The sequence below is a fragment of the Lepisma saccharinum genome, chromosome 13 (genome assembly GCF_977018435.1).
Source record: "Lepisma saccharinum chromosome 13, izLepSacc3.1, whole genome shotgun sequence".
Lineage (NCBI taxonomy): Eukaryota > Metazoa > Arthropoda > Insecta > Zygentoma > Lepismatidae > Lepisma > Lepisma saccharinum.
Window position 1 is genome coordinate 56,786,633 of NC_139241.1, and position 21,875 is coordinate 56,808,507.

Here is a 21,875-nt window from a genome sequence, read left to right on the forward strand (position 1 = left end):
GCGTAGATTTGCAATTCTTTTCAATGGTTAAACTCACCTCTTACCGTCGTTTCGTAATCAACAAGCTATTGCTCCCCAATTCCGTGTTGGTTCACAAGACTAGAAACTGGAACTGCTGCCACTTATATTGCGAAAGAACACTAACTTACAATTACAGACTTGTGTGCATCGCCCCCTGGAATCTAGTCTCTGTCCCTCTGAACAACCACTGGAAAGGACGTTGATGAGGTAGTAAGGTATGACTGGCGACAGGGTTGTTGAGGCACTGTTCGAATGCGCAAATTCATTAACTTCTGCAGCGAGCATAAACAAAACATTTCTTCTTGGTCCTGTAGTGGATGGAAGTGTAGCTCTGGGGATTTTGGAAACAAGATGGCGTTACTTTCATGTTTATCATTGTTACGTTTGTCCGATGTACTTTGAATGTTTGTTTACAAGACATGCAGAGCTTCTCTCAAGCTCATTATCATTGTTTTGGGGACTAGAGAACTTGACTCTGGGTTGTTCTGGTAATGTTAAAGGTAAGCTGTGAGTGACGTTTCATTCGTATCTTCAAATTATCCTTTAACCCAAATAATAAATGGTTCTACTTGTAAACGAGGTGTGTAAACGTTAATATCAAAATTCAATAATTAGAATTTCAGTACACTTAGCGTATGAAATGTAAGAAAATAATGAAAAATAGAAAAACTGTCGTGCTGGATATTTACACCTGGTGGATCGAGGAACAAAGTCTCCAAATTTATATAATGATGATGATAAAAAATGTGGAAGAAAATTTGTTTATTTTTAATAGCTTATAATAATCATCATTGGAAAATAACAATTACAACTGTGGTAATAATAATAATTATTGTTCTTGTTAATTCTATTAATGATTTTTTTCAATGGCATGCCCCCTCCCCATACAAAATTTCTGACGACGCCCGAGGATCGAAGGGAAGGAATACAAAAAAAAAAACGCGGACACGATGAATGGAACAAACTGTGAAAGGAATGGAAATAAGAGAAAAGGAATTGGGAAACGTGGAATCAAGTGCTGTGAAAAGAGTGGAAAGAAAAAGAACAGAAGGGCACAATTTTCACTAACTTTCATTATTTCTATTGAGCACACGGCGTGACTTGCTTCTTTTCTTTAAAAAAAATAGCCTATCGCTGCATTTTATAATGATTATTGTAAACATTGATTTCGACTCTACCATTCCGACATCGGGGAGGACCCGTAATATTTACCCTTATGAAAAACTCAATATGCTGACGAAAGCAGAAATTTATTTTATTAAAAACATAAACTAAACAACGTTTTAACCTTCTAGCAACTTACAGAAAGGGATGGAGAAGCATCTTAGGAATAGGGAAGAATGCAAACAAGAAAAAGGAAAACCAAGAAGAGGAAGAGGAAGGGATTATCTACGAAGTGAAATGTAAAGAATGTCAGAGTGTGTACATAGGAGAAACGAAAAAGAGGCTGAAAGACAGGTTGAAACAACATAGGGAGTATGTACGACTTAAGAGAGAGAGAGAAATGCGATATTTAAACACACGAGAGAAACAGGACATGACATAGAGTGGAGTGAGGCTAAGCAGATAGGAAGGTAGGACAGAATACTAGTGAGAAAATGGAAGGAGGCCTAGGAAATAGAGAAGAAAGGTGAAGAAGACACAATGAACTGGAATGGGGGACTGAAGATAAACAAAGAATGGAAGAAGGTGTTAGAAAGAGTGGAAAGGACAAGAGAGAAAGAGGAGAGAAGAAGGAAGAAGAATGAAGGAAAATGAGCGTGAGATAAAGAGTCCAACCACATTCCATATGGAAGAAAATGTTTAGATTTTCAGGTGAAAGTACAGTTGACAAGGGACTGCTAGAATGTTCCAGAACAACTTTCTAATAGTCTGGAGGGGAGTAATTTTGTTTATATATATCGTCCTGTTTTGTACCTTGTTACATTTGTACTTAGTACAGAGTCTGAAGAAGACCTTGCTAGAAGTTTATGTTTTATAATAAAATAAAGTTCTGCCTTGGTCAGCATATTGAGTTTTTCATATCATGGAAACAATACTTAATGGTGTTATAATTCAGGCTTCTGGCAGGGAGTGGAATGATTTCAAGGGATGTAGACGACGTACATCTTACCTCTCGGCCAAGCGGTTGAGTGTGGACGTCAGGCGACAATGTACGGAGTCCTGAGTTCGACGGCCCACGGTCTTCTTGCCCGTGGCTTGGCGACGAGGCACACGCTGGTCTTTGAAGTATCGGCCCTAGAAAAGGCGCCGGGACGATGGTCTGACCGACGGCTACAACTTGCAGGCCGTGGAATTAAAGATATTCAACTCGCGAATCTACTGCGGTTGCCTTAGGCGAAAGCTTCGTCTCAGTTTCCCGAGCCAGGCTGAGACCTGAAAGGTGTCGAGGTCTTCGCCTGGTAGCTGGTATTCTTCTGGAGGTTCTTTGACTTCTGAGACTTGACTGAGCCTCGAATTCTGTTGCTTAGCTCTTTTAAGCTGCTGGCAAATACTTCCTAGCTGCTGGATAGCACTTCCGTATTTGCCAGCCGATGACGGGCTTGAACCCGGTAGTATCGAAGAATGCTGTGTCTACTGACGTCAAGTGTTTCCGCTATTTGTGGAATGTTATCTTGTGTATGTAAATTGTCGCTTGACCGAGCACTGATGTCTGGCGAGAGATTTTACCTTTTTTACAGAGTCTCCCTTGAATCGTTCCACAAAATATATATATATATATACAGGGTGTTTCTAAAGGTCGTTTACAACGCTTGGGGGGTGATTCCTCACACGAAAACAAGCAAAAAGTTTAAGTTCCATTTTTACGACTGACGCTTCGTTTCCGAGATAGGAGCCTCGCAAAAGGTGACAAAGTGAACGTCACACCTGACTGGGACGAATACTATAACAGATAGAGAGGCGGTTCCAAGGGAATCATAAAGGAATCGTATGTGCTCAGTCCGGAAGTCACTATGAAAAGTTCACTGCACGCATGCGCAATGGAGTCCTCAAAGGAATTGGGGATTTCCAGCAAGAACAATACATGGAAAGGGTATGTAACGCAGCAAGAAGGACCGTGACAATGATAAATGCGTCCAAGACAACACATCCCGACCTCAAACATCAAAACATGAGCACCGAACACAAAATCCGAAAAGTTGAGCACGGTTGCATACCCCAGTTACACGCAAGGAATGAACGAATCATGTCATGTGGCATACGAGAGACACATTACTCCACCAAGAGGAGGGAAAGAAAAACACAATATCAGATGATTGCGACAACGTGTATTTTTACACGCGACAACTACGTAATATCCCCCCACACACACAACAAACAACAAATGCTACAATATCTTACGCACAGACAGTCCGTGTCACTGTACACCAACTGAAGATGTCACTTTAACCACACAAAGGGGGTGGGGAGCAATACCAAGAGTGTTCTCACTGAGATTTGCCGAGGGCAATAATCACAGACGGTTTTCAAAATATCTGCCGTTTACTTCTACGCAGAGATGACAGCGACGAATCAAGAATTGTCGAGTACGAGCAAACAAGCCAGGTGTATCTGCTTCCGTCGCGGCGGCGATTTTGATGCGAGCAACGAGGTCCTCAGCTGATGTGACATGTGTGTCGTATACATTTACTGAAAACCTGTGCTGGTGATGGGCCACAAAAGGTGCATGTGGGTTGTCAAAGTCCCATACATGACTGTTTCTACTATTGAAGACATCCATCCTGGTGAAAATGTCTTCATCTGTCCACAATACGTTTGCCCCGAAGTGAGGGTTTGTGTCCAGCTGATGCAACAACCATTGGCAAAACTCCATACGAGGGTGAAAGTCACGAGGTAACAGTTCTTGTACTTTCTGCAGTTTAAAAGGGTGCATTCCTTCCTCTGACAACACTCGCCAAACATACACATGAGACGTGTTTCGTGCCCGAGCGAGCACTCGCGTACTGGTGCCAGGATGTTCTGCGACCGCTGTTAACACATCTTCTGCAAACTGATGTGTGCGTACACTTCGGGGTCTTCCGACTTCTTGCCGCGGTGGTAACACTGACCCTGTTTCACGCAGTCGACTGTCCACTAACTGAAAGAAGGTGTGAGACGGTAAACGTTTATGTGGAAAGCGTTCTCCATAAAGACGCCTTGCCTCACGGCTATTAACACGTGACTCCCCATACATGAGATTCATGTCTGCTAGCTGCTGGGTCGTATACGCAGCTATCTGTGTAATAGGGAGCTGGAACTGCAAAGTATTGTTTTTGCTTAACACTGGCACACTGCACAAATTGGCCGTATCACCGTACGAACACCACAGACCAATTGTTGCGATACTTGACTTGCCCACTCCACCACGTCAACTTATTTCAATAAAACATACTAGTACTCTTCAATGCGTATGACAACTGCTGATCATATCCCAGCACCTGCAACACGACTGGAACGACTGCCGGAGAGAACCAACCCTTCGAGCTCCTCTCGCGGGAACAGCAGTCATGAAGGTCAAACGTAGACTACGAGAGCCAGACTTGCCTGTGCAGCGCTTCCAAAACTGGTCTCTTTTACGTCACAATGATCGCGTGCGAACACTTTTGGTATTGCTCCCCACCCCCTTTGTGTGGTTAAAGTGACATCTTCAGTTGGTGTACAGTGACACGCACTGTCTGTGCATAAGACATTGTAGCATTTGTTGTTTGTTGTGTTTGTGGGGGGATATTACGTAGTTGTCGCGTGTAAAAATACACGTTGTCGCAATCATCTGATATTGTGTTTTTCTTTCCCTCCTCTTGGTGGAGTAATGTGTCTCTCGTATGCCACATGACATGATTCGTTCATTCCTTGCGTGTAACTGGGGTATGCAACCATGCTCAACTTTTCGGATTTTGTGTTCGGTGCTCATGTTTTGATGTTTGAGGTCGGGATGTGTTGTCTTGGACGCATTTATCATTGTCACGGTCCTTCTTGCTGCGTTACATACCCTTTCCATGTATTGTTCTTGCTGGAAATCCCCAATTCCTTTGAGGACTCCATTGCGCATGCGTGCAGTGAACTTTTCATAGTGACTTCCGGACTGAGCACATACGATTCCTTTATGATTCCCTTGGAACCGCCTCTCTATCTGTTATAGTATTCGTCCCAGTCAGGTGTGACGTTCACTTTGTCACCTTTTGCGAGGCTCCTATCTCGGAAACGAAGCGTCAGTCGTGAAAATGGAACTTAGACTTTTTGCTTGTTTTCGTGTGAGGAATCACCTCCCAAGCGTTGTAAACGACCTTTAGAAACACCCTGTATATAGTGATTCAGAATTCCTATTACACACTTCTAGGGGTTGTAGAGGGGACTTAGTAGATCAAGTTTTGATAAGGAACCCATGTTCGGAAACTTACCGTTTTGGTACTGTACAAAAGTGTGTAATAGCAATTCTGAAGCACCCTTTATATATATTATTTGTGTGTGTGTGTATGTATGTATATATATATATATATATATATATATATATATATATATATATATATATATATATATATATATATATATATAACTTTCCCTTTCTCATCCTCTCGTCGTCCCAAAATTGACCGATTTTACCTTTACTCCGGATTGAAAATTCCTTTCCAAGTCACTCGACTCCTAAAAACATCCTACTCCCTTTCTGTGAACAACAATATTTCTCCTTTTAAATAAGAATAATAAGCTCACCGTATCATATTTTCCTGCACCGCCCGTAGGAATCTGGTCTTTCACCTCCAGGGCAACGCGGCTGTGGAACCTCTCTTAGTTTATAACGGCCCGGTGGAAAACGTGTTGTGGTACGCATCGGCATAGATTCAACCACAGGAACTCCACTATCCAGGACCAAGACGATAAGAGTGAACACCAAGACTCGGGTTGAAATCATGGCTGGCAGCTTGCACGGACGCTGGCAGAACAAAGCAAGTTGTTTGTTGAGCTCGTGTGGCCTTAGGAGTTTTACCGGATGCAACAATCGATCAGCCTTGACACCTTGATCGATCTCTTGTCTTGCTGTGGTGGCTACTCGTATTTATACGTATCTTCGCTGCAAACTCCAGAGCAGTGTTGCCACCTTCTGAGGGAATAATTTCTCTTTCCAGGAACAAAATTTCCCTTCTAAGGGACAAAAATTTCCCTCTTCAAGGGACATAATTTCCCTCTCCAAAGGACAAATTTCCCTTCATATTGAATTGAATTTCTGCTTTAAGTCCACTTTTTTGCAGAAATAGGCAAATCGGGATTGGACCTATAGTTTAAAGTGGGATGCAAACAACTGTGCGATGTGCCTCCACCGCGTATCGAACCCGGGATTCCTTGATTACAAGGCGACGACTTCCCTTCATATAAGAAATATAATAATAATCATAATAATTGATTGAGTTGGTGTTTTAAGTCCACTTTATGCACAGTAAGGCTAATCACAGCCCAGATACAATTACGTATATACTATTGTTATACTCAATGCGTAAATATCTACATCGTTCTTGTTTTAACTAAATGTTTACGGGGTATAATGACATGCAATTCCTTAGATCTTGCCGTGCCTGTTGTTGTCAATGGAAACGGACGTTGCTAGGGAACTTAAGGAAAGTTCATTTTCACCCCGGAAACTGCTGTAAGGGAATTATGCTAGACTTTTCGAATTTCAAAATACGAGCATCAGAATTTATTACAGAGGCAAGGTAGGAATTTGAGGGGAATGGCGGAAAACAGTTATTATCGAATTGCGTTCAAAAATATGAAAATAAAAAAGCACGTAAATATTACATTTTCAATTTAGTCGCTTTTCAATTCGTTTAAGCAAAACATCCAACTACTTATCTTGAAACGGTTATTACTTACTCAGTTCATTATTAAGAAAATATACAATAATATTTTGAATATTTGTACCTTATTAGAGCCCATACACATATAAAGTTACTTTCTAAACTTTTCAAACTTATACATATGTTCCCCATCATCCAATACAACATGCAGACATTTTCAAAGTCATTAAGATCTATGAAGAACCCCATCTATAACATGATTGCGCCCACAACGTGGCCGAAAGTCACGCATGCGAGCGTACAAGACGTGGCCAAAGGCCACCTATATATTCTGTACTAATAATGAATCTAATGTCGCTAAATTCCTCTGAAAAGTTCATACTTTTTTGTAGAAATACCTTTTGGGATTAAATTCGGTTTTAATTTCCCTACAAAAAGGGAAAATTCCCTTCACGTTGCAACACTGCACCAAAGTGCACTGTAATCGCACGGAGCATTCCATACTTTTCACATGTGGCGAATCATCAACTATAAAAAAATATCCAATATTGATATTTTACTATTCTTAATTATCATGTGCAAAATGAATTTGCGATCTGGAAGAGCTATAACCATGACATAGAGGCTTAACATGTTTACGCATAAAGCAAATTACACGATGAGAAAAGTTGTGTGCATGAGGCACCACACGCTAAGCTTTAATGGTATAACATTATAACAAGTATACTCGTATTAAGTACAAGGGCGAGGCAACACAAAAAAAAATCGTATAACCTCTCAGAGCATAAAACTTAACATGCCTAACCTAATAAAAGCAGTAGAACACAACACTCATTCCTTCACTGTAACATATCTCCGCAAGAGAAAAACAATGGAAATATAAAACTAATTCCTAATCCATGCAAAATTATCCACTTTCTGTCAAGGAGTATTCAGTCACGCAATCTTGGGATTTGGTTAATTAGTGAACCCAGCATGCATGCGAGAGTTTTTCATCAAACATAAAAAATGCCACTTCTTAGGAAATATTTATTTTAACTTAATTAATTTAGTGGAAGGCATTATTTTGCCTTGTACGTACAGTCACGGACACTTCTTGGTTGTAACGACCCCATTGAAGAAGCACTGATGCAAGCCCTGGATGTCTGACCACCAAGCGCCTTCTGAGTAGACAACCGAACCAACATTTCAATTCTACGGCTTGTATACCAGTCACGGGTATACATCTCTGTAAATTGAGCAATGATGCCAAAGAGAAATACGGGATGAAGATCGTCGAAAGAAATGTCTCGTGTTTTCGACATAGAATAATATTCGGTCCACGTTACGTTCCTTTATTTAATGTTTTTTTGGGAACGAACATGACGGACTTGGTTTATATTTTCACTTCTTGCGTTACACTATGTTCCATATTTTACAATTATATTAATGCTTCAACTAAAAAAATACCCAGAACAACATCTAACACACGTTCACACCACTCTTGTCACACACATGCACGTGAAAACACATAGCCAAAGCTAAGTTTTAACTTCCAAGTGAATGTCCAAATAACAGTAAACGGAGAAGGATGATGTGTGAAACATGTGATATTTCACAGAAAGAATGGGTCTATTTTTGACATACGTGGTTTCTATCAATAGACAATGAAACAATTATCAATTAAATTAAGATGCATTTGCTTTTTCAGGTGTTGAGGAAGGAAACAGACTGACTGGAAAAAAGAAAATATAGTGATATTTCTTGTGTGTTGGTTAGCGTGCAGGGCTTTCATTTTTATATTTTTTTAGCAGTGAACAAGTATATTATTATATGTTTCCTAGGAATTTTGACGAAAGGACACACATCAAATTTAATATTTTAATCTGTCGTGCTTTCATTCTTATAATAGGTTCTCTATCACAAGGGATATAAGAGTCTCTATCTTGGCGAAGGATATCTTCTCAATGGTTCCGTAGCTACGATTCTCCAGTCTCTTCCACCCACTTGTCTTATTTATTTACTTTCTTCATATCTACTCACGAAATACCACGAATCTAACGAAAACACACACATATATAGTTAGAACAAGAAACACACCTCTCATCGAAGGTTCAAGGCTCGAGTTCTGGATTTTTTGCGAGAGTGATTATTCCTGAGTGTCTATTTATCATCCTCGTCTAAAAAACATTCCTCAATCTTCCCGTGATTAACCTACGGAGGGACCAAAGCTACTCAAATAACAAAAGTACAGAAAATGCAAGATACACCTGCCAAGGCATGTTATACCTTCGGAATTAGCAATCTGAAAATAAACTTTAGTTTTAGTCGACTATTTCAAAAACGTTTCGTGTTATCTTGTTTGGAGTGTTGGCTATCATGTCGGACTATCATGCTGGCAACCTGAGTTCGAGCCCAGCGTAAATTAAGATTCTTTTTTGTCTAATTTCATCCAACCTTATTTATAAAACTCAGGTTCAAAACCTTTTGAATCACATGCCACTTCGTATTTTGGTAATCTGATAGCAGCAAAGATGATAATTTCTTGTTCTGAAGCGAAGATGTATTTGTGTATATGTTGAAAAATCACAGTTATTAGCGAAATGCGTGCAGCCATGCTATCACTGAGACAACTTCCTATTCGCCAGTGCTAATATGGCAGTAGCTACATTCTGTCAACACACCAATTTTCACGTTCACCGTAAAATGATTACCTTTCCACGTTTCAAAATCGTGCTGCTGTCTAAAGTAAATACTTTGATACTTGCGTTTGTATGTTCGAATTCAAAGTAATACGACTTTTTTTCCCCAGCAAATGACATTGAAACCATTAATAACTGTTTTTGCAGTTGTGATAAATTTCGCTTAAGCCAACTTTTAAATGATCATACCCTGATGTGAAGCCTGAAATGCACGATAAGAAAGCCTGAATGTTAAATTGAAAACTGCAGAGAACAATGACTGACTTATGAACAGTGAAAGGTTTTTCTATGCTTCAATGGGCTTTTAGTTATTGCTCTAAATAAACATGGGAGAAGAACACAGGTTGAATTGAAGAACTAAATTGTAAACTAAAAGATTTAATTAAAGAAAGAAAACACGTCACGATTTAAAATATGGCATTCAATTTCAGGTACATTCCACAAACTCATAGAGTATTGTCAAAATTAATAATATATGGATAACCGACAAATCCAAAATTGACGTTGAGCCCGTAAAGCACTTGCCAATCAGAAATATAATTTTACTTGAGCATGCCCTTAATTTTGTGTCTTGATTGTGGAAATAATGTGTTGCAAGGAGCAGTAGTATGTTTTAGAGAGTGTTTATAATCTCTTGTGTACTGCATGAGAATACTGAAGTCATTTTTAGTTTCCTAATCAAATAAACATTATTCATTGTAATCTTTAAAAAGGAAAGCCTTTGTTTATTTGCATCTCTTCATGATAGAAATTCCATTGCAAAACAAGTTACCAAATTAACAAAAATTTATCTTACTTATTAGTGATTGATTTAGTTTATTTTACTTTGCGTTTTGTGCCTCTTGGCTAATTTGCGAAGATGGGATGAGTGATGAAATGATGAAATTGATGAATGGACATTCACAAACAACCAAGCCCGAGTGGGATTCCAACCCGAGACCCTTGGCATGGCAGCGCGATGTGCTAACCACTCGGTCACAGGGTTCGGCTACATTTGTGGTATGTGTCGTATGCTTTATACAGGATGAGAAGGGAAGCAGATATAAAAGGTAGAAAAATACTGTTCTTGAGTAGCCTGTCCTGCTTTTGTCAAGAAACCTGATCAGCATACTGAACAAAGCCATAACATGAGATAAGACTTCAATAATAAGATCCGTTTCTGTGGCCAAATAACTTTAAAAAAAGGTAATAAAATTGTCCGTGTGAGGAGACGGAGAAATAATTACCTCCTATCTTACATTTAACTCTGTATGTCTAATGTGGTTTTCCAGTCCCAAAATAGTAAGCTGAAGACAAACCTCTGTCGGTTGTAACGCGTGGAACGTTTTGTTCCAGTTTACAAATCACATGAAATACCTTCGTTCGCTTCAGTGTGCTGGTCTGAATGAACACAGTCAAGTTCGACTGATAAGCAGATACCACGTGACTCCGCGGCCAACCGTCGGCATCGCAGAGAACCTTCTGCAACTTTGCGAGGTTCCTTCGAATCCTTGATAAAGCGCATGCTCCGTGTAGTCCCGGCACGTTTTACATAACTGGTTAACTAGCAGTGAGTTTGGACTCTGGATATTTTTTGAACTCAGACAAAAGTAATGATGTGCAGAAAGAAACATTTTTCTCTATGCTTCGATTGTGCGCTCAAATGTTGCAGTAAAGGTAACTACATGACATTACATTAGCCAGTCATTTCCGAGAAAAAAGCGCTTCGAAGATTAGAAACTTAGCAAGCGTTACTCATGAGACGAATATATTGTCCGTTTGTCAGAAGACCCGGTGGTGTGGTGGTAGCGTGTTAGATTGACACCTAGAAGGTACTGGGTTCGATTATGGTTTGATTTTCTCCAGTTTTTTCTTAACTCGAGCAACTATTTACTTCATTTTATTTATTGCGCACAATCTTATTTTATTTGCTGTGCGAATTGTTGAATTTTGAATTGAATTTTGTTTTCCAAACTTTTACGATAATTACTTGTGAATAGTATTACATTTATTTCTGGATCATTTTCTCGAAATAAATGTATTCTTTTCGCCAGGCATAACATTTTTTTAATAAAACACGTGGACAATTTAATATGTAAATGTTTGTAAAATGATGAGAAAAGTGGAAAACTAAGGTAAAAAATCATTTCCATAAATAAAATAGAAAACGGTAAAATAGAGATTTCTAAACAAAAATATAGTAAATATTTCACCTGTATTTAAATAAATTATTAAGTAGAATGCAAAAATGAGTTGTTGAGTTGTTTAAAAAAATTGTGCAGTAGAACCCAAAACCTTCAGGACGTGAAACTTATTCGCTACCACGGGGCCACCTGGCAGCTTGAATGTCATACAATAGCTTCGCCTCATCAAGGCCCTTGGAAACCATCGAAACCTTCAAGCACTTTTCCTCGGATTTTTTTCTTCTTTTTAAGTCCACTTTATGCACAGTAAGAAAGCTAATACCGAACTGTAACTACAGTTTAAAGTGGGATCCAGGTATCAAACTTTTTCTCGGATATTGTTGGCTAGCGTGCGATATTATCAATACTCGTTTCGAGCATAGATGTTTGTGTTTGTCCCAATGAGAATAAAGAGAACATAGAGCAAAATGACATGTGTGACAACTGAGAAAAATGTGAAAAATTGGGGATACTGACGAGTAGGTGTATGGTGTATTCCTTTAATTTAATAATAGAAAAAAACTACAGGGTACCCTACCACTAAACAAAGTCCCGTACCAAACCGTAGCCTCTCCTTCTTAGATGAAATCAACAGACATTCGCAGTTTGTAACTTGTGTGCCTTTTCCTGAAAAATTTATATATTTTATTTTAGTTTACAATTTTAGTTCATCATTAGTTCTCTCTTGTTTATTTATATTAACAACTGATAATTTCACTGATAATTGTTTTAGTCAGTGTATCAGATCTTCCATCACTTAAATATTTAGTTTCTAAAGAGTTTCTAATGTCATTCCGACATTCTATCAAATTAAATAGAGATAAACTACTGGATGTATGTACACAATTATTGGTATGTTCCATGCTGCATATGATATGTAAAGTTAGCCTTGCGTTTTCTGTTCATTTCCAGTTATGATAAATTTCAATTTCTATTGTTAATGCATGCTTTCCACTTACATCGTAATGCCAATCTTCTGTCCAGATTTGGAAAGACAAAAACATTTTACACGGATTCCCTTGTTTCTTTAAAAGTCAACACCACCTTTGCTATTCGCACCCATGCTTTGTAGCTTGATTTTTAAGCCGACGAGACAGCGTTGCCAAATTTCAGGATTCCGGCATTAATAGAACTGACCGTGACTTGACCGTTGACATGTGAGTAAACTTTGGCATCGGTGTTTCCGAACTGTTGGCCCCTTGCAAAATACCCTGTTGCCGTGTGTCTGCCTACTTGAAACAATATACCGGAACGGTACGCTTAAAATAAATACGAGGGGCTTTTAAAAATTACAAATCGAAAATACCCGGATAGGGAGCGTGCCCAGGAAGAAAATACGGGACGGGGTTTGAAAGAGAAAGAAAATACACAGAATGAACAGATATAGACAGCGGATCTCAAACACAAGGAAAGAACAAGGGATTAGACATACTAAATATAATGTGAAACTGTTGATAAAAAAAAATCCAGAAGAAAGAATATCGAACCAGATTGAAACAAAATTTTGAAAATATACAAAATCCCGTAACGATAGAACAAAAATGGAAAAGAATAAAGGAAAACATTCAGAAAACAGCAGAAGAGACAATAGGATGGGGAAAGAAAACTAAAAGAAAGGAATGGTTTGACGAGAGTTTGCCAGAAAGCATTACGTGAAAGAAACAGCTAGAAATAAAGTTCTCCAAAGAAAGACCAGAGCAAGTGTAGAGATTTGGATAGTGAAAAGAAGAGAAGCCAAAAGAGAATGTAGAAGAAAGAAACGGCAGTGGGAGAAAGAAAACCTAATAGAACTAAATGAACTACATAATCAGAAAGAAATAAGGAATATGTTTCAAACAATAGAAAATTATAAGAATGGATTTCAACCGCGAACAAATTTGTGCAGAGATAAAGAAAGAAATCTTATTGGAGATAAAAAGAAAATAATAAGTAGATGTGCAGAATATTTTAAAGAATTATTAGGCTTCGATGAAAATGAAAATAGGATATCAGAAGTAAGAAATGATCAACAATGGGATGAAGAACAAGACTTGCCTGAACTAAAGGATGTCACAAGAGCCATACAAAGCTTTAATAATAACAAAGAACCAGGAGAAGATCAAATGACTGCTGAAATGATGAAATATGGAGGAGCATAACTAAAGAAACAAATCTTTGAGCTTATTAAACAAATCTGGAAAAAAGCTCAAATGCCGAAGCGTCTGTCTGTGTAAAGCGTCACCCTAATTTGGAAAGTCTGAAACGGTCCTTGACGAAAGCAGCTGCTGAAATTCGGATGGAGGTGTTCCGTGCCGCAATAGATGCATGGCCAGACAGTCTTCGGGCTTGTGTCAAGGCAAAAGGTGGCCATTTCGAGTGAATGTTGTGTTACTGTACATCTGAGAGGCACAACAAAGCTCCCTAACCTTTCAGTTGATTTTTTTTCATTGGCATGCCCCCTCCGCATACAAATTTTCTGACGACGCTCATGGATCGAAGGGAAGGAATACAAAGAAAAAATGCGGACACGATGAATGGTGCTGTGAAAAGAGTGGAAAGAAAAAGAGCAGAAGGGTACAATTTTCACTATCTTTCATTATTTCTATTGAGCACACATGCTTCTTTCCTTAAAAAAAAAAAAAAAAACACTTATCACTGCATTTTCTAATGATTATTGTAAACATTGATTTTGACTATATATATATATATATATATCCCTTTCCCTTCCTCCTCCTCGTCTATTTTTAAATAAGAATAACAAGCTCACCGTATCATATTTTTTCCTGCATCGCCCGTTGGAATCAGGTCTTTGACCTGGAGGGCAACGCCGCGATGGTGTCCCGACTACGGTCCTATGAGGCCATGGAGCAGGTGTTATGGGCCGCATCGATCTAGATTCCACCACAGGAGCTCCACTATACAGGACCAAGACGACAAGAGTGAACACCAAGACTCGGGTTGAAATCATGGCTGGCAGCTTGCACGGGCGTTGGCAGAACAAAGCAAGTTGTTTGTTGAGCTCGTGTGGTATTAGGAGTTTTACCGGATGCAACAATTGATCAGCCTTGAGACCTTGATCGATCTCTTGTCTTGCTGTGGTGGCTACTCGTATTTATACGTATCTTCGCTGCAAACTCCAGAGCAGTGTTGCCACCTTATGAGGGAATAATTTCTCTTTCCAGGAACAAAATTTCCCTTCTAAGGGACAAAATTTTCCCTCTTTAAAGGACATAATTTCCCTCTCCAAAGGACAAAATTTCCCTTCATATTGAATTGAATTTCTGCTTTAAGTCGTTTTTTTTTGCAGAAATAGGCAAATTGGGACTGGACCTATAGTTTAAAGTGGGATGCAAACAAGTGTGCGATGTGCCTCCACCGCGTATAGAACCCGGGACCTATTGATTACAAGGCGACGACGCTACCACTACGCCATCGGGTAGGCCATAATAATAATAATAAGTAGAAGCAGCAGTAGTAGTAGCAGTAGTAGTAGTAGTAGTAGTCGTGGGCAAGGTGTTTAAGGTTCGAACGACCCTGGTCAGGTATGAATGTACATTCCTGTTCAGATAAAGTGTGCTAATTTATGTGAACAGGAGTGTGCAATTTTCTTCGTTACATTATTCTATTCACAAGTTCATCATTCATCCTCATCGTTGGTATTAACCGAAGATGTAGAAAAGTTACGCAAACAATTTACACACACACACACAAACACACATACATATATATAAACCGTAGAAATAAGAAGGATTAGCAATAATTAACGGATACGAAACTGGACACTAATCACTTATATATTCTCTACTAATATTGAGTCTAATGTCGTCAAATTCCTCTGAAAAGTTCATACTTTTTATTGAAAACCCTTTCGGAATTAAATTCGGTTCTAATTTCCCTACAAAAAGGGAAAATTCCCTTCACGTTGCAACACTGCACCAAAGTGCACTGTAATCGCACGGGTACCAGCATTTCACGGAGCATTCTATACTTTTCACATGTGGCGAATCATCAAATATAAAACATATCCAATATTGATGTCATTACTATTTTTAATTATCATGTGCAAAATGAATTAGCGACGTCGAAGAGCTATAACCATGACATAGAGGCTTAGCATGTTTACGTAAAAAGCAAATTCCACGCTGAGAAAAGTTGTGTGCATGAGGCACCACACGCTAAGCTTTAATGTTATAACATTATAACAAGTATACTCGTATTAAGTACAAGGGCGAAACAACACAAAAAAAATCGTATAACCTCTAAGAGCAAAAAGCTTAACATGCCTAACTTAATAAAAACAGTAGAACACAACACTCATTCCTTCACTGTAACATATCTCCGCAAGAGAAAAACAATGGAAATGTAAAACTAATTCCTAAACCATGCAAAATTATCCACTTTCTCTCAAGGAGTATAGTCACGCAATCTTGGGATTTGGTTAATTAATGTACCCAGCATGCATGCGAGAGTTTTTCATCAAACATAAAAAATGCCACTTCTTAGGAAATATTTATTTTAAGTTAATTAATTTCGTGGAAGGCATTATACAAAACAAATGATATGGTCATAAGCACATAGTAATTGCAATGTATTGTCTGTTGAATAAATCTTGGAAAATTATGTCATAGACTGCTAAAATGAAGACGCTGTACAAGATACATTTTACGCTCTGTAATACTCGTCAATGCTGGTTTATCGCACATCCTTAACTACTCTTACATCTTACTTTAAAAACTGTAAAGCCAGTGTATTAGATCTTCCATCACTTAAATATTTAGTTTCTAAAGAGTTTCTAATGTCATTCCGACATTCTAGCAAATAAAATAGGGTAAAACTAGGGTACACATTATTGGAACGTTCCATGCTGCATATGATATGTAAAGTTGGCATTGCGTTTTCTGTTTATTTCCAGTTATTTAAAAATAAATTTCAATTTCTATTGTTAATGTATGTTTTCCACTTACATCATAATGTCAATCTTCTGTTCAGATTTGGAAAGAGAAAAACATTTTACACGGATTCCCTTGTTTCTAATACCTTTGCTATTTGCGCCCATGCTTAGCTTGATTTTTAAGCCGGTGAGACAGCGTTGCCAAATTTCAGGATTCCGGCCTTAATAGAGCTGACCGTGCCTTGAACGTTGACGTGTGAGTAAACTTTGGCATCGGTGTTTCCGAACTGTTGGCCCCTTGCAAAATACCCTGTTGCCGTGTGTCTGCCTGCTTGAAACAATATACCGGAACGGTACGCTTAAAATAAATACGAGGGGCTTTTAAAAATAACAAAGCGAGAATACCCGGATAGGGAGCGTGCTCAGGAAGAAAATACGGGACGGGGTTTGAAAGAGAAAGAAAATACACACAGAGAGAAACAGAATTTTGAATTGTTACTATTAGTGTTGTTGTCTCCCATGAAGGGATGCTAGTCCCCCATCGGGCGCCTCCCTAGGTGGCTGATAAGGGAAGGCCTTCCAGATATGGAAGGTACCGGAGAGATCCGGGGCGGACCAAAACTAGCAAACTACTGCCGTGTAGTAAGAAGAGAGATCCTCAAAGGCTAAGGGACAAAACCCTGACAGAAAAGTGGCGATCCTGGGAGCTGTGAGAGGCAATCCCTTACAGTCCAACCCCAGAAAAATCCTTGTTACGAAACCAAGTGATAGCAGCCGGATGGATATGAAGATACGACACAGGAAATGTAAAAGGAAAAACGATTGGAAAATGGCAACATGGAATGTGAGAACCCTTAACAAAGCAGGAGGATTGTATAACCTCAAACAAATAATGGAGAAGTATAATATCGAAGTTATTGCACTACAAGAAATGAGATGGAAGGAAGAGGTATCATTGATACGGGAGACTACACAATATTCTATAGTGGACATGGTCAAAATACCTTTGGAACTGGTTTTTTAGTGACAAAGAGAATTAAAGAGATTGTCATAGATTTTGAACCAGTCAGTGAACGTACAAGCAAAACTCTTCAATACCAAAAGGACAAAGACCACTTTTATGAGCAGCTGGAAAGCATATATAATAAGCAGCCAAAACACGATGTTATAATAATTCTTGGAGACTTCATCGCCAAGATAGGAAGAGAGGATATACCGCGTGAGGCACTTAAAAGTACCACCTAAAATAGCGAAGAAACCAGAAACAGTAGCGATGTGAGGTTTGCGGGAAACAATAATATCAAATGGGGCTCGTAAATCGGAGGTATGGGGTGGGTCGAAAAATATCGACAAATGGGGCATCTGGAGCAAAGTCATATTTCTGTAAATGGAACGATATACTATAACATGCATAATATAAAAGAGCACACGCAGAGAAACACAACGCCGTTGGTCTCATGCATCTACTGCACATAGGAACGAAGATATGGCCATGTGAAAATATGTAAACAAACTAACAAGTGGCCCACTTGACCGTCAGTACCACGGCATGTAAGACTTCTCAGGTGCCTGACAGAACTGCCTTTACGCAGAGCAAGTTTTGATAGCAGGTCCACGAGATCGTGTTAGTTCATAGCAAGCAGTCGTAGTGGTAAGAGCGAAGATTATGGTGTTGACAAACATAGAAAAAGCGGACATGATCCTGATTTCTGGGGAATGCCGAAAGAATGTCTCAGAAGCCTACCGTGTGTACGCAGAGAGATATCCGGACAGACGACAGCCATCTCGACGTCTGTTTGGTAAGTTATTTATTAAATTAAGATACACCGGAAGTGTAACACCACGAGCACGTGTGCGGAACAAGCCAACTACAGTTGAGGCAGATGCAACAAATGTTCTCGCCGCTGTTGCTGTGAATCCGCACGTTAGCTCCCGTGAAATTGCCAGGGATGCTGGGATGAGTCAGCGAAGTGTATTGCGCATTCTGCACACACACAAGTTTCACCCATATCATATCTCCCTCCATCAGGAACTTCACGGGAATGATTTTGTGGACCGTGTTCGGTTTTGCACATGGATGTTACGACACGACACACCCGATTTGTCACGTATCCTCTTCACTGACGAGGCAACTTTTACCAATCATGGAAATGTAAACCTAAGGAACATGCACTATTGGTCGGTGACAAATCCACATTAGCTTCGCCAAGTGGAACGCCAGCGCCCATGGAGTGTGAACGTGTGGTGTGGTATAGTGGGTGAACATCTCATTGGCCTTTTTTTTTATACAAGGGACACTGAATGCTGACCGATACATACAGTTTTTACAACATGAACTGCCTATACTATTGGAGGACATACCACTTCAGACAAGGAGGGAAATGTGGTACCAACATGACGGGTGCCCAGCTCACAGTGCAAGACGCGCTACAGCATGTGTGGAAAATACATTTCCAAATCGTTGGATTGGACGTAGAGGGCCTGTCAAATGGCCGGCTCATTCGCCAGATATGTCACCGTTAGACTTTTTCCTGTGGGGAAAGCTGAAGGACATTGTCTACCGGGATGTGCCAACAACTCCAGAGGATATGCATCACCGCATTACTGCGGCCTGTAGGGACATTCCCTACGAGATGCTACATTCTGTGCAACGATCTTTGCGTGGGCGCCTCGTTGCCTGTATCGCAGCTGACGGCCACCACTTTGAACACACACTTTGACAGGTTTTCGCTTCTTACGCAGTGGTTCTTCGACATACTGTCATGGTCATTTTCATTATGCTGTAACACTGTCAAATACATGGTGCTGACGATGTCTACTGTATTTTTTCTTCCTTTAACAAGTTCTGTCTTCATCTTGTCCAATGGCTCTCCACATCTCATACTTGTACATGCCGGGGTACTGACGGTCAAGTGGGCCACTTGTTAGTTTGTTTACATATTTTCACATGGCCATATCTTCGTTCCTATGTGCAGTAAATGCATGAGACCAACGGCGTTGTGTTTCTCTGCGTGTGCTCTTTTATATTATGCATGTTATTGTATATCGTTCCATTTAAAAAAATATGACTTTGCTCCAGATGCCCCATTTGTCGATATTTTTCGACCCACCCCATACCTCCGATTTACGAGCCCCATTTGATATTATTGTTTCCCGCAAACCTCACATCGCTACTGTTTCTGGTTTCTTCGCTATTTCAGGTGGTACTTTTAGGTGCCTCACGCGGTATATAAGCCAACTATTGGGAAGCATAGCTTACACGTAAACTGTAATGAAAATGGAGAAAAACTCGTAGATTTTGCTACCAGTAAAAATATGATTGTGAGTAGCACGACATTTGCACACAAAAAACATACATAAAGCTACCTGGCAGTCTCCAGATGGTATGACAAACAATCAGATAGACCAGAAGACATGGCAGTGATATATTAGACGTGCGAAGCTACAGAGGAGCAGATGTGGACTCTGATCATTACCTAGTAACCATCAGATATAGATAACGGAACTCAAACACAAAGAAAGAACACGGGATTAGGCATACTAAATATAATGTGAAACTGTTGATAAAAAAAAAACAGAAAAAAGAAGAGAATATCGAACCAGATTGAAACAAAATTTTGAAAATATACAAAATCCCGTAACGATAAAAGAAAAGTGCAAAAGAATAAAGGAAAACATTCAGAAAACAGCAGAAGAGACAATAGGATGGGGAAAGAAACTAAAAGAAAGGAATGGTTTGACGAGAGTTGCCAGAAAGCATTACGTGAAAGAAACATAGCTAGAAATAAAGTTCTCCAAAGAAAGACCAGAGCAAGTGTAGAGATTTGGATAGTGAAAAGAAGAGAAGCCAAAAGAGAATGTACAAGAAAGAAATGGCAGTGGGAACAAGAAAACCTAATAGATCTAAATGAACTACATAATAAGAAAGAAATACGGAATAGCTGGCTGAGGCACGTAGAAAGGATGCAACCAGACAGAGCGGTATATAAGATCTACCAAGGGAAACAGGAAGACAAGAGGAGTGTTGGCAAACCCAGGAAGAGATGGCTCGATCAGGCAAAAGAAGACCTCAAACGAAAGGGCATAAGAGAATGGAGAACTAAAGCGAAGAACCTAGATGAGTGGGCAGCTATCACCAAGGAGGCCAAGGCCTTACATGGGCTGTAGAGCCGTGAAGTAAGTAAGTAAGTGTGGTTGTCTGCCACTTTTAGCTAATAGTGACGATAAGTTTGAGAGATGTAAACCGATGAAATAAACTCAATCGCGGGAACTTCGATGACGTAATAAGGAGCTTGTGAACATGGGGTAAACTTGATATTTTTAGCCCCCTTTCACCACAAATGCAAGAAATAACGAATTTGTTTCAAGGCGGTAAACTTGTCCCAGGATATTTTACCCCCCCCCCCTCCTTCACCACAACAATATGTAATAACGAACTTGTCTACAAGGGGTAAACTTCTTATCCCTTTCGCTGCTAAACCACGAGTTAACAAGATATTGATACGGAGGTTAATTTTTAATGGATATTTAACGAAAGATCATAAAAATTATCGTTTTATTAGAGAGTAATTCTGTCCTAGTATATCTCTCCTAGGATATTTGTACCTCGGAGTAAAAATGATCGTGAGTAAGAATGTCCTGATACACCAGGTATCAAATATGACAGTCAGACGCCCTGCCGTCTGAACCAGCGCGGTTTGAGTGAAAATAATAGTAAAAAATAAAAATATAAGTATTTCCATAACTACCTTATTTAAACAACTATAAAATGTTAAGAAAATTTGTATGCTACTCCCTCAAGGTCTTTTGTTAATAGTAATTGAGAACTAAAAGTGGTAAACGTTCTAAATGCCAAAAGCGAAAGTGTTGAGCTATCGCATCGTTCAGCACATCAGCCCGTAAGAACGTTCACACTAGTGCCTCTTTACACGTCGTTTGAACTACGTAGAGGGATACCAGCCACATTTCACGTTTACCACATTATAAAGCATGGCACATTTCACACTTTAACGTGGAAAACTGAGTTTGAATTATTGTGGCACTTACAGCGTTTACCAATTTTAGTCTTCAATTCAAAAACAATAATGTTGCACAGAGGCTAATGGAGACTCGATTTCAATTTGGATATGTATAACGCCACTATAACTGCAGGAGCCACTTGTAATATAGTAAACTTCTTTCCATATAGTTACTCACAATAGCCCCGTCTAGTTGGCTGCACTTTCTGATACTCGGTGCAGTGCAGGTGTATCCGCTGTAAGGGTGGTGCAAAACAATGACGTTCAACCAACTAGACGGAAAGCGGTGTTCAAGTTCAGAAGATTCAACAAATGCCTGTCTGCTGCTTTAAACGATCATTTGATTAGTTAGT

The 21,875-nt window shown here is 39.4% G+C and overlaps 1 protein-coding gene across 2 annotated transcripts in view; it reads right to left on the reverse strand.

Annotated features, from left to right (window-relative positions):
• LOC145997308 (uncharacterized) overlaps nucleotides 1–21,875 on the reverse strand; it is a 67,813-nt gene that overhangs the window by 16,167 nt on the left and 29,771 nt on the right. Inside the window, exon 1 of one of the 2 annotated variants that reach the window (XR_014442885.1) lies at nucleotides 5,713–6,050. The exons of the other annotated variant lie outside the window; for it this stretch is intronic. The gene's annotated coding sequence lies outside the window, so the exon portion shown is untranslated. Of the gene's footprint in view, nucleotides 1–5,712; nucleotides 6,051–21,875 lie in introns of those variants that run through there. 2 annotated transcript variants of the gene reach the window in all.